General features: G+C 26.8%; 1 protein-coding gene across 1 annotated transcript in view; it reads right to left on the minus strand.

Annotated features, from left to right (window-relative positions):
* The window catches only part of LOC109599128 (slit homolog 3 protein), a 69,789-nt gene extending 67,665 nt beyond the window's left edge, over positions 1-2,124 (minus strand). Inside the window, exon 1 of the mRNA XM_020015068.2 lies at positions 2,060-2,124. The gene's annotated coding sequence lies outside the window, so the exon portion shown is untranslated. The remainder of the gene's footprint in view (positions 1-2,059) is intronic.
* Positions 2,125-12,275: the final 10,151 nt, after the last annotated feature.

Here is a 12,275-nt window from a genome sequence, read left to right on the forward strand (position 1 = left end):
TTGAAAATTTATTTCTTGTATATTATTTTTTGCAGTCGATAATTGAACCGTAACATGCCACGAAAACATTTTAACAAATTAACTAAAAAAATTATGAATGTACCGAGTTGTCGATCCACTTTTATTTGAATAAATTGAATAAAAATTGATCTGAAGAAAGCTTGGAACTAATTTCTAAGATGGCTGCTAGGAAGACTAATACCACAGACTTACCACAAAATATAATTTTTTTATAATTTACCAATTAAACTTGCATTTTAAGATATTTGGGGAATATTTGGAATATATTTTTATTATAATTTAGTTGTCGTATCTTATCTTTTAAAATAATGTGGCAATAACAATATATAATAGTTTTAATTTGACTGAACAGAAGTCAGTAAACAGTATCAAAAGAAAGAGTTTCTTTTATTTATCTGTATTTCACGCTTTTTTTATACTAGCCTTTAGAAAGACTAATTGGATCACTTCATAAAATTGACAAATTTATGATGTTAATTTTTGTTTTCTTTCAATGTCTTTTAAAAAAATTTACATTCATTCTTATTGTTTTTACGAACAAATTGCATTCGAGGTATCAAAACTTTTTTGAATATAAAAAAATTATAAAAAAAAAAAATATTTTTTTTACTAATTATATATTTATATTATTATTAAATTAAAACATATTATATTTAATTTACCAAAATCAAAGTTCAACGGAGAGAAGATCATGAATCAGTTTTTCATAAATTGAGACTTTTGTCCAAATGTTTGCATGATAAACAAAAACATTTTTTATCTCGCCGTTAATTAGTGAAATTGGGAATATTCTGACGTGTTTTTTTACAGTCTGTATCAGTAGGAACAACCAAAAAATTAATTAATGTCAGAACAATAAATTATTACAATTTATCCTTATCTTTGTTTCCCCCTGTTTTCGTTTCGTTTATCCAGAAAATGAAACGCTACCTTGTTAACGAAAACCCGAGCAGAAGAAAAAATTTACGACTCATAAAAAGTGCTTTATTTTTTTAAGTGCCTAAAATAAAATTATTTGTATGTTAGTGCTTAAATTTACGCAGGAAATCAAGCCAACGCAGAAACTTAATGAAACAAAAAAAAAAGTATGAAGTTCTCCTGTTGTACCTTAACCCCCACCTTCCGAATAACATAATTTAATCTTCAGTGCGGTTGCGCTAAAACTGAAATGTCTTCCGTAATGCCCGGAGTGTGATAATGGGAAAAACAGTATGGGGATTAATAAAATCATTAATGTTATGGATGGGAGGTTAGTTTGGAGCTCGCCAACTTAAATATAAGGTTTTCTAGGGAAAATAAACCCATCTTGGAACTATAATATAATAGTATTAATAGTATTATTAGTTTTGGTACACATCGTAATAAACCCCGAATATTGTTATCTGTTTTTATGACACTCACAATATCCACTCTAATTATTTTCTTAATAATATATAAAGATCTTAGAGAACTTATGAATTTGTCTGGACACTCAAAAAGAGTTTGGTCAGATAGCATTTGGGTTCACCTCAGCCTTAGTCAAAGTAAGTAATTTCAAAAATAAATTATTATTAATGATAATCCCCAATATTTGTGTCAATTTTATAGCTGTCAGAACTTCCTTTCTATTCGATTTTTGATATTTAAGATCTAAAAAAGCCTCAATCAGTTTACCTGGACAGTCAAAAAGAGTTGATCACACAAACTCAGTCTTCTTCTCATAAATCCGATATTTTTTCTGAGTCTTAAACTCTACAAATAAGTTATCAAAACCAATTACTTAATGTATCACTATTATTAATAATAATCCTTAAACATTTGGATATTTTTGTCAATATTATGGCCGTCAGAACTATTCTACTCTATTTTTGATGTTTAAGATCTAGAAAACCTCAACCAGTTTACCTGTACAACCAAATAGAGGTGGTCAACAAATTTAGTCTTCTCCTCGACGTTACTCGTATTCTTTTTCTGATTATTAATAATAATAATTCTCAAAAATTTGAGTACTTTTGTCAATTTCATGATTATTGGAACTCATGGAAAATAAGATGTTTACCTGACCAACTCAAAAGAGTTGATTGTACTGGAACAGTCTTCAGTTCAACGTCGATATTTTTTCTCACTTTCAAACTCCACAAAACCAACTAACAACACTATGCATACTTGTTTTCCATTGAAATAAATAAAGTTTAAATTTGCTAAAATTCCCAAATACATTTAAAACTGGGGCTAGAAGAATAATAAATAATTCATGTATTTTTAAAATACAGACGTATTTGTGTTTTCACAATTTGCATCCGCAATCAAATATTGACTGCTGTTCCAAAAAGGTCAAGGACTGATTTATTTTCAGTTGGTTTCCAAAACATATTGTTTATTTTGCGTGTCACTTTTGAAGATTATTTTTATTAATAATAATGTATTGAAACAGATGCATTTCTATTTCTACACAGCATTGTTTTCACAATTTGCATCTTGTTTGTCTACTTTAATCGAATACCCCAAAAAGGTCAAGGACTGATTTATTTTCATATTGTTTATTAAAAGTGCGTGTCACGTTTTAATGAAACGCGAAAAGTTGCGTGATGGCCCTCACACAATTAGAAAATTTCACTTCCCAGATTAAACCTTTCCGTTATACTTTTATATAAAGTTATTTTACGAGGGAACCGGAATGATTATTGAATGTGCAGCTGAAACGACAGCCGCTAGAGGAACAAAAAACAATTTACCTCACGCTGAAACAATGGCTCGTTTGAAATTTTTGTATAATCAAGTTTTTTACCTAGACAAAGGTGAAAGATACACTTTACACGCAGATGCAATTATAAGTAGATTACAGTGTCTGCACTAATATTAAAAATAATTTGTAAAACGAGATGCAGTGGGATAAAATGTTATTCTTCCGTACGGCGAATTCAAACAAGTTCACATCAATATCGCTTCATCGCCAAAGAGTTATACAATGTTTGATATTTCCTTTGTGTATATTGCGTATTTATCACATACAGCTGCAAATGGGCACGAGCGATATTTTATTACATTTTCGCGTTACATTTCACCAGAATTTACATTTTAAAAATTACTCGTGTGTGTTTCGAATATGTGTCGAAAAATACAAAAAAAAAAACATGGGCATATTTTATTTAAAGTAGTTTCCGTTAGGATCCTTTTTGACTAACATAAATGTGACAGCGTAATGGGATTTATGCACATTCATGAGAATAATTGAATCATTTCGTTGCTGCTAACGTAACATTGCTAATGTTAGACATTAATGAAATTTTAAATAGTTTTTAGTTTCAGGAAAAGGTTCACGAACGTATACTTCATTACGTAGAAATGTTGCACAAAGGAGAATATTGGCAACAATTTTGTCGTTTTATATTCAATTTTAGTTTGTTACAATTTGTAAAGCGGAAAACATTTTATCAAGTTGGAAATATAAATTGGAATTGAAAATACTGCAAATATTTATTAATAATAAAATGTTGTCCAAATTCTACGTTAACAATACTAAAATAAATAAAAAAAATACACGCTATAATTTAATATAAATATATAATAAAATAAATGATAAAAATTCACTCTATATACGAACAAGATAATAATAACAAATATATATGTTGTTTCCATTTTGATTTACAACTAATATTTGTCCACCAGATATTGTTGACTCAGCGTTATACACATAACTGATTCAAATAGTAAATCTAAAAAATTACCATACAGAAATTCTGTTATATTTGTGGCAATAAATACTGAAAATCTTTCAATGTTTTGTAAATATTTTGTTAAAGAGTTGGTTCATTTTCTGATGTCATACGTAAGCCACGTGAAAATTATCGCATAACATAAATTGTATGTTTTATAAAATTTACAATATAAAATAAAATTAAATAAGAATAAATTATTAAATAAAATTATTAAAAAACCATTAAAATTTTATTAAAATAAATTAAATTTTAAATTTTTAAAATTAATTTAAGTAATTAAAAATTACAATTTAATAAAAAAACTATTTTAAATTTACAAATATTATAAAAATTAAATTTAAATATTTAAAAATCATGAATAAAATTAAAAAAAAAAATAATATCATTTTAAATTATTAAAATTAAAAATAAAATTATAAAATTTTAAAAATGAAGATTAGTAAATAAAAATAATTAATCAAATTAAAAATTATTAATGAATGAATGAATAATGAAATTATTATTTTCAATATTAAAAATTTTACAAATTATGTTACAATATCAAAAATTTTAAAAAATTAAGCTAAATAACTAATTAAATAAGGAACTGTTAATTTAAATTTATAAAATTAAGTTTAAAAAAACTAAAATTAACTAATTAAATTGATGATAATATGATTTGAAATCTATAAAAATAAAAGAATAAAAAGAAAGAAAGAATAACAAAGCTGTACATTCAAATTTATAAAATTTAAAAAGATAAGCTTAAAAATTTAAAAATAACTAATTGAATTAAAATATAAAATTATTAATTTGCAAATAAAAAAATAACTAAAATAAAAGTACTAATCTTAAATTAATTTAAATAAAAATTTAAAATTAACAAATTGAATTTAAAAAATAATAACAAAATTATAATTTAAAATTTATAAAATCAAAAGATAAAAAATATACAACAATAAATATAATTTTTACATTTTAAATGTTATTTTATACAAGAATTTCAAGCTCTGGCAGCTCTAGATCGGATAAGAAATGAAAATGTGGAATAGAAAAATAAACGAATATTTACTACTATATTTATATATGCCATTTGAACTGAGTAAAAAGCGTAGATTTAAACTTTTACGTTTTCTATCGGTTGTATAAGAAACCAAAGACAATCCACCACTGACTCTAAAATAAACTTTTGATATCTTCTCATTAAATACATTCTTGTTGTAGAATATAATGATGGAATGGGATATTGTAATCATTATCGGAAAAATTATACTAACGACGAAAATTGTCATAAATTGTATGAAATTGGAACTTTTTCCGTCTGTAACTCAGTTATTTTTATTTCGATCGAAACGAATTAGATATCTCTGGATGCATAATTTATTCACCTTCCTAACGAAATATTATTCATTTAATTCAATTGGGCAAATTTGCCAGTATCTAGGTGAATGGACCAATTTAAAAAATGATTTTCCTCTTTTGGGGAGAAACTTAATCCATTCCAAATATTGAAATTTGTAAACCAAGGTTATAAAAATTAAAAAATTATCAAGTCAATTATACAGAACAGGAAAACATTCAAGTAAAAAATGAAACAATTACGTATGTTTAATACTTTTTTTTTTAAATGTCTGCAAATATTTACATACAAAAGTCAAATAACGCGAGACCTCTTGAATAAACAGGACACGATTGTAGCTTTTGCTGTCCTCTTTAAAAAGAGGTTGAAAGCTTTATATACAAAGTGTTTTTGCTCATTTATTCTATTTGTTTTATCAATGTAAATTTTTAAATATCTACCTTTTAACTCGACTTAACTTAGTTTACATGAATACATTTTCCAATCTTCAACTAAATAGAAGTTGTAATTAAATATAAATGTGATCTAAATGATAATAAAGTAGGGTAATTACGTTCCATTCTTTATATTAATGGAATTATTCAATAACATTATAAGTCTTGGTATGCATGATAATAGAGACCAATATCCCCTATTTCGTTGACGTGACATTCACTTTTATTATCGGACACTTTGTTATAAAGTGCAATGTTATAGAAGTAGTGGAGTGAAAGAACGAACTCGCTATTTTGTGCATCCGTTTATCGTATCCTATCAATTTGAAATTCAAAAATTGTACCTTCTATTCTTCTATGTATCTTGCGATAATGCATGTTGTAAAACTAAAGAACCTTTTATTCATATTATATAACATAATATAATACATACATATAGATAAAATTGGAGTGACTGTTTGTAATATTGAAATAACCGTTTTTTACTACATTTAGAATCCAGGAAGAATTAGAATTATTCATTTTTACTTTTTTAATGATTTCTCAGGTAATTTAATCAGCATGAATTTAATTGTATGGATTTTATCCTATAGATTTTAATTCTATGGAAATTGTTCGTATGGAATTTGATCGTCATAACGTTATGGAAAATGATCGCTATGGAAAATGATCATTATGGATTTTGATCGTATGGAAATTAATCATTGTGGATGTCGATCATATGGAAAATGATCATTATGGATTTTGATCGTAGGGAAAATAATCGTATGGAATGTGATCGTATGGAATTAGGTCGAAAGTTCACGTTTTTGAGAAAATCTCAACTTCTAAAAGTAGTTTTTTACGTTTTTAGTAAATTTTTACGTTTTTCGTAACATCGTTATATTTATATTTTTTTTTTTTATAAGGGGAAAGTCAGAGACAGAAAACCCCCCCGGGTACCGATCCTAAAGATCACAACCCAGATGGATAACGCATACGTGTAAACGTATGCGGGTGAGCTGAACCAGAAGACTAAAGCTGACGTAGACGCCAGCCCACTGTCAACTGGTTCGAGAAGAACAAGTCCAATCTGAGGAAGATCGGAGATCTTCCTGGGGATGGATTGGACTTGCAGGTGTTGGATCCGTTAGCTCCCCACTACCACTGGCTTGTGGAGCGGTACTGAGCCCCAAGACCACGACAAGGTGGATCCGTCCTGGGGTTATATTTATATATATACTGTATGTATATATACCTCTTTAATGCTACCACTCGTAATTGTAGCAATTAATGCACCCAAGAAATCTCGAAAGTATGGCTCATTAGTATTTACTACTTATACGGGAAATTTTCTTCGAAACTAAATTGTTCGAGAAGACCGAAATTTCTTTCAATTTTACTTTCACAAGAAATTTATTTCATAATAATTTTCACAAGAAATTTTTATAATTATAATTTTTTTGGTTCTATAACTTCTATAAGTGTAAAAAACAGCTTGTTATTATTATAATTTTAAAATTATAATTTATTTTAAATAATTTTCTTACATGCTATACACAAGCAGTTAAAATTTTTAATGAAATTTATTATTTTGAATAAATGCATCAGATAAAGTTACATAGTCCTGACTAATTTTAGGACACCATTTGAATTAAATAATGCAAAAATATCGCTATAATCCTGTTATTGCTTCGACAAAATCGACTATACCACTGTCAGTGACCGAGTTTAATATTAAATTATTGGCAAAAATGCCTTTGCACTGCTATATAGCGTCAAAATGTAGTGTAAAAGGTAAATTAAAACGGGTCAACTTCAAAATTGAATTACTACCGAGTGGATTTGATTCTAGTGCAGCTAAAATTTGGTTCACTCGTATGCGCTATCACTAATTGGTCTTTACTTTTTGTTACGTGTTCGTACCTATGTACTATAATTTTTTAAACAAATTTTATGAAGGTTCAATGTATTTATTATCTATATTCATTCTATATTGTCTCTATAGAAAGAAAAATAGTTTTTCGGCCAACCTAATAATGTTATAAATTTTTATGTCCCGGTTAGATGTTTTTTGTGACGTTTGAATATGTTTTCGACATGTGTCGGCGTCGGCTAGAACATGGCAAAGCTGGTGTCAAATGGGGGAACGGAAAAGGGTGGTCCCATCATCAAAGCAGGGCCGCACACACAAAAAGGATAACGGCCTCACAAACGGTTGCAAGTGTGAAGTTAAGTGAATTTGCCCTCGGACCGTCTGGAGTTTAAATACGAAACTTGTTATACTTTTGACGTCGTGATGGAATTCCGGTGTCCATTTTATGTTAATTTACGAAATGGTAATCCGGTTTCCTTTTTATTTGATTAAGTGAAAACGAAATCAAGTGTCCTTTTAGCGAGGAATGGCCTGAATATTTAGTTTTATGTTAGTAGATAGTTTTGGACGAGTTAAATGGATGTAAAATGGTTAAACTGCAGTTGTCATGCAATTTGAAGATAATTTTATTAAAACTTTCTGTATAATCTCCACTTCATTACTAAACATTAAAAGCATGAGGCAATAATATTTTTAAATGTATAATCGATATTTAATTTATCTTAAGTTTTAAATTTTGAGTGATTATCATAAAATGGAATAATTAATATTTTTAAAATAAAAATATTTTCTAAAATAATAATTACAAATACTACATTTCATTGTGTGTTCATCAAGTTTATTAATTATTAAATTAATTTAGAAATAATTTTATTACCTCTACGATATTTATAAATTTACAAATTAGTAAAAAAAATTTTATTTGTACTCTTAATTTTTACATAATTTTAAATTCAATTTGTATTCAAATTATGATATAAATTAGAATAATAATAATTTTATTATTTTTGCATTTACAAAAAAAAAATTATTTACTGTTTATAATTTATTAAATAATTCTAAAATTAATAAAGTCTGGAAACTTGTTAAACAATTATATTTTAATTATATAATTTATTTTTATGAAATAATTTTATAATCTTCAGTTCATTTAATTGTGTTCTTGAAATGTCAAATATATTCCATTTTATTCTGTGAAATATGAATATTTTGTATTCATTTAAACAAACTTTAAATATTTAATATTTCCAACTCTATATTATGTAAACTGTAAACTGTAAAAAATAAGGTATTTACGTAATGTAAATTTTGAATAATTTTATTATATTTTATGCCATTTAATTCCATTTAAAAAAAATAATGTCAATTATTTAAGTATTCAAAAGCAAAAATTAAAATACGCAGTTACAGAACTTTTCAATCTACCATTCTCGCAGGAATTCGTTCCGATCTTTTGTGCCTTCCATTCGTTAAAGCTTTCAATTCAACGAATGTGCATTATTAACAAAAAGGTAGAGATTTAATCTCCGGCAGTACATAGACATGGTATTTCGTTCGAAATCAAATATTTATATGCGTAGGCAAATAAAGGTTTTCAGAGACTGTTTAAATTAATGACAAACCCGAACCGACATAAAATTCCACCTCATTCACATTTAATATTCCTATTCATATATACATTGTTCATTATTCGATGGTTCCGATCGCCGTTAACCTGTTCATGAATTATGGCAAACACTGAAATGTTCAAAGGGAGAAATAATTAAGTGGTACAACATAGCCGAGGCGAGTACGGACGCGAAACATATTTGGAGCCTAGTAAAAACATTGGAACTATTTCCATATTTACGTTTATAAAGTAAATTAAGTGGACAATATTCCCTCGGGATACTTTGTTGATTTTTTTAATTAAAACTCATTAAACACACTTTACAAACAGTGCACATTGTTTTGCCTACAATAGGATATAGTTGACTGTTTGCTGTGAAAACGTCGGACTGTGCAAATGAAAACTGTACAAAACAATTTACGTATATTGTTTTGTTTTACAAAAGGCTATTAATTGCATTTTCTAGTTTCCATAGCGGTAAAACTAAAAGCATTAATAATATACTGACGAAGGAAATTTTAAGTGAAATATTTTTCAAAAATGGTGAATGCGCATCAACACAACTTTATTGTTGCTCGTATGAGTAACATTATTTGTTTTGATAAAAGCGTACTTTAAATATCCATATTATTGTCAGTTATGCAGATGTTTCTCAACAACACGGCAATATTATTTGTATTAGTGAGTTTAGTTAGGTATTTATTGTTTCAAAAAAATTCAAGCGTCAAAAGTAGAGCAACTATAAAATAAAACAACCTTATTTACGTTTAGCCTTCCTTTATTTAGTAACTAGTAGCATATCCATTATTTATAATAACTTCTGAACATCTTTTTTTCATTGATTTCATTAGATTTTCAATAAAATTAAATTTGAAAGTTTTTTTTTATATATTTTCCTATTAATTTCTTCCCAAAGATTTTCAATTGGTTTATCTAGATTTTGAGCTGACCAAGACATTACACTTCCTTCTTAAGCAGCCAATCATTCTTTAACTAACTCAGATCTTTGTTTCGAATCGTTATCGTGCTAGAAGGTCCACCTTAATCTCATGTTATCTTCGGCAAATGGAAGCATATGATTCTCTATAATGTCACAATCCATTGTCGTTTCTATCTTAACAAGTGGGCCCATGCTAAACCCAGAAAAACCTCCCCAAACCATCATGCCTTCTTCACCACACCTCTCAGTAGGTCTAGTGTACTTGAGATTACACCTTTCATTAATTGATCTTCTCACCCATGGAATGAAATCAGATTTGAATAATTGAAACCGACTTTCATAGGAAAACAAAATTGTTTTCCATTGCTTCTATTTTTTACAGAAATAAACAACTTCTTTGCTGATTTTTTACTATACAGACCAATTTCTTTTAGTTTTCGTTTATAAAAGGGTCGTGAACAGCAAGTAATTTTATTTTCCTATCCATGGCCCTGTTCTCCACCGTTAGGATCTCCTTCAAGTGTATTTCTTCTGTTAAATTTGGAAACCTTCCTCGAAATAAATGATTTGTTTAACTTTAAATCGACTGCAATTATACTCTAATTTGTATCGATAAATCTACACATTTTTAGCTTTAGGAACAATGTCGGTCACAGAAATAAATTGTAAAATCCACTATATTACTTATAAACCCTACTCGAAATAAAATGTTATATAAAAACTATGAAAATAAAGATATCCATATATAATAAAGTGAACTAAAGTTTAGGCATAATTATAAAATTAATTTAAGATAAAAAGAATCATTATTTTAATAAAATGATTATGTTTTTCAATATGTTGCTCTATGTACAAGAGAGTGTTTCTTTAATTCTTCACTTTTTTGCTCAGTTACAAATTCACGTAGGTACTTAAATTTATCCCCGCATTCTGCTTTTATTGAACGCGGCAAAAACCAACAAAAGCACGGGTTTCAATTATCGAAACAAATGTTCGTTAATGTCCGGGGAATAAAACTCCGCGCTTTTGTTTCAAGGGAGTGAATCAGCACACAACTTAATTAATCGCCGAAACGGTCACAAATGTACCGGAACTGAAAACTATTCGATTGAGTTGATAAAAACATTGAAAAAAAAAATTAAAGAAAATAATTTCAGGCTACTTTTTTTAACAGTTTCGTCCGAGATCGAAATTCAAATGGTTTTTCGGTTGTGTGATAAACCTTCACAACCTGTTTCGTATTTTAAAATGGACCTATTCAAGGGCTTCGTCGGATCGTTTACATGCATTCTTCCCTTTGTTTGCAGTGGTGTTCAGATCTCCTTTGAGCTGGTTCTCATCCCCGCGGCGTGAACTAGAAATTCTAATTTGCATTTTACTTTACAAGGCGTGTATAGAGAACAAACTTAATATTTACATTTGTGTGAATGAAGAAATGAATAGTTTTCTTGGTATATATGCATATACTTGTATCATTCACATATGTATGTAAGTATTTGGAAACCAAATTTTAATGTGAGTAGAAGTTTGAATTTAACTGAATAAGCAAGGGTAGTATATAGTAACTACTGAAAAGTTTTGTTTCGTTATATTGTTTTTTTAAATATACATATATTTTATAATAATAAATTAAATATTCTCATTGTATAATTTTTACTCTATTACCTTATTTTTCGTTTTCAATTCGTTACATAAATTAATAACGTTATTTTAATGAAAACACTGATTTAATTAAATATATATTTTATATGTTTTGTTGGAATATAATTAATTAAAATATTTATAACAAAATATAATGTTCAAATATTACAACATACACCTAAACTGGTTGGTTTTGACTTTCAGAATATTCCCTACCAGACACAGAATTAACTTTTTGCAAACATATTTTATGTTAAATAAGATACTTAAGTTTTTCAAAAATATTTTTTTTTTAAATTACTTTTACTTAAGATTTTATGATATATTTCGAGATATTTAATATTGTCGTCTTTGAACAATATGAAAATAGTATTTTATATAGATATAACCCACAAACTAATTTCCTGAAATTGATAAAATTGTTTTATTTCTAACAAAATTTTAAGAAATAAATTAATTGAATTTAAAATTATTTAACAAATTATATACCCTAAAAAAATAATTACTTAAATTATATCACTATTAGAAGATATACTGAATAAATTTTAATTTTATATTTTTATATTTATTTCACAAATAGATACTAAATAAAAAATATTTAAATTGAATACAAATTAAATAAATTATTTAAAACATAAGATTACTAATAAAATTTAAAATGCATATTTTTAAATTTACTAATCAACAAATAAATTTTAATAAAGATAATAAAATGTTTATTTTTTTGTAAAATTTTCT

This window comes from Aethina tumida, chromosome 5, assembly GCF_024364675.1.
Source record: "Aethina tumida isolate Nest 87 chromosome 5, icAetTumi1.1, whole genome shotgun sequence".
Lineage (NCBI taxonomy): Eukaryota > Metazoa > Arthropoda > Insecta > Coleoptera > Nitidulidae > Aethina > Aethina tumida.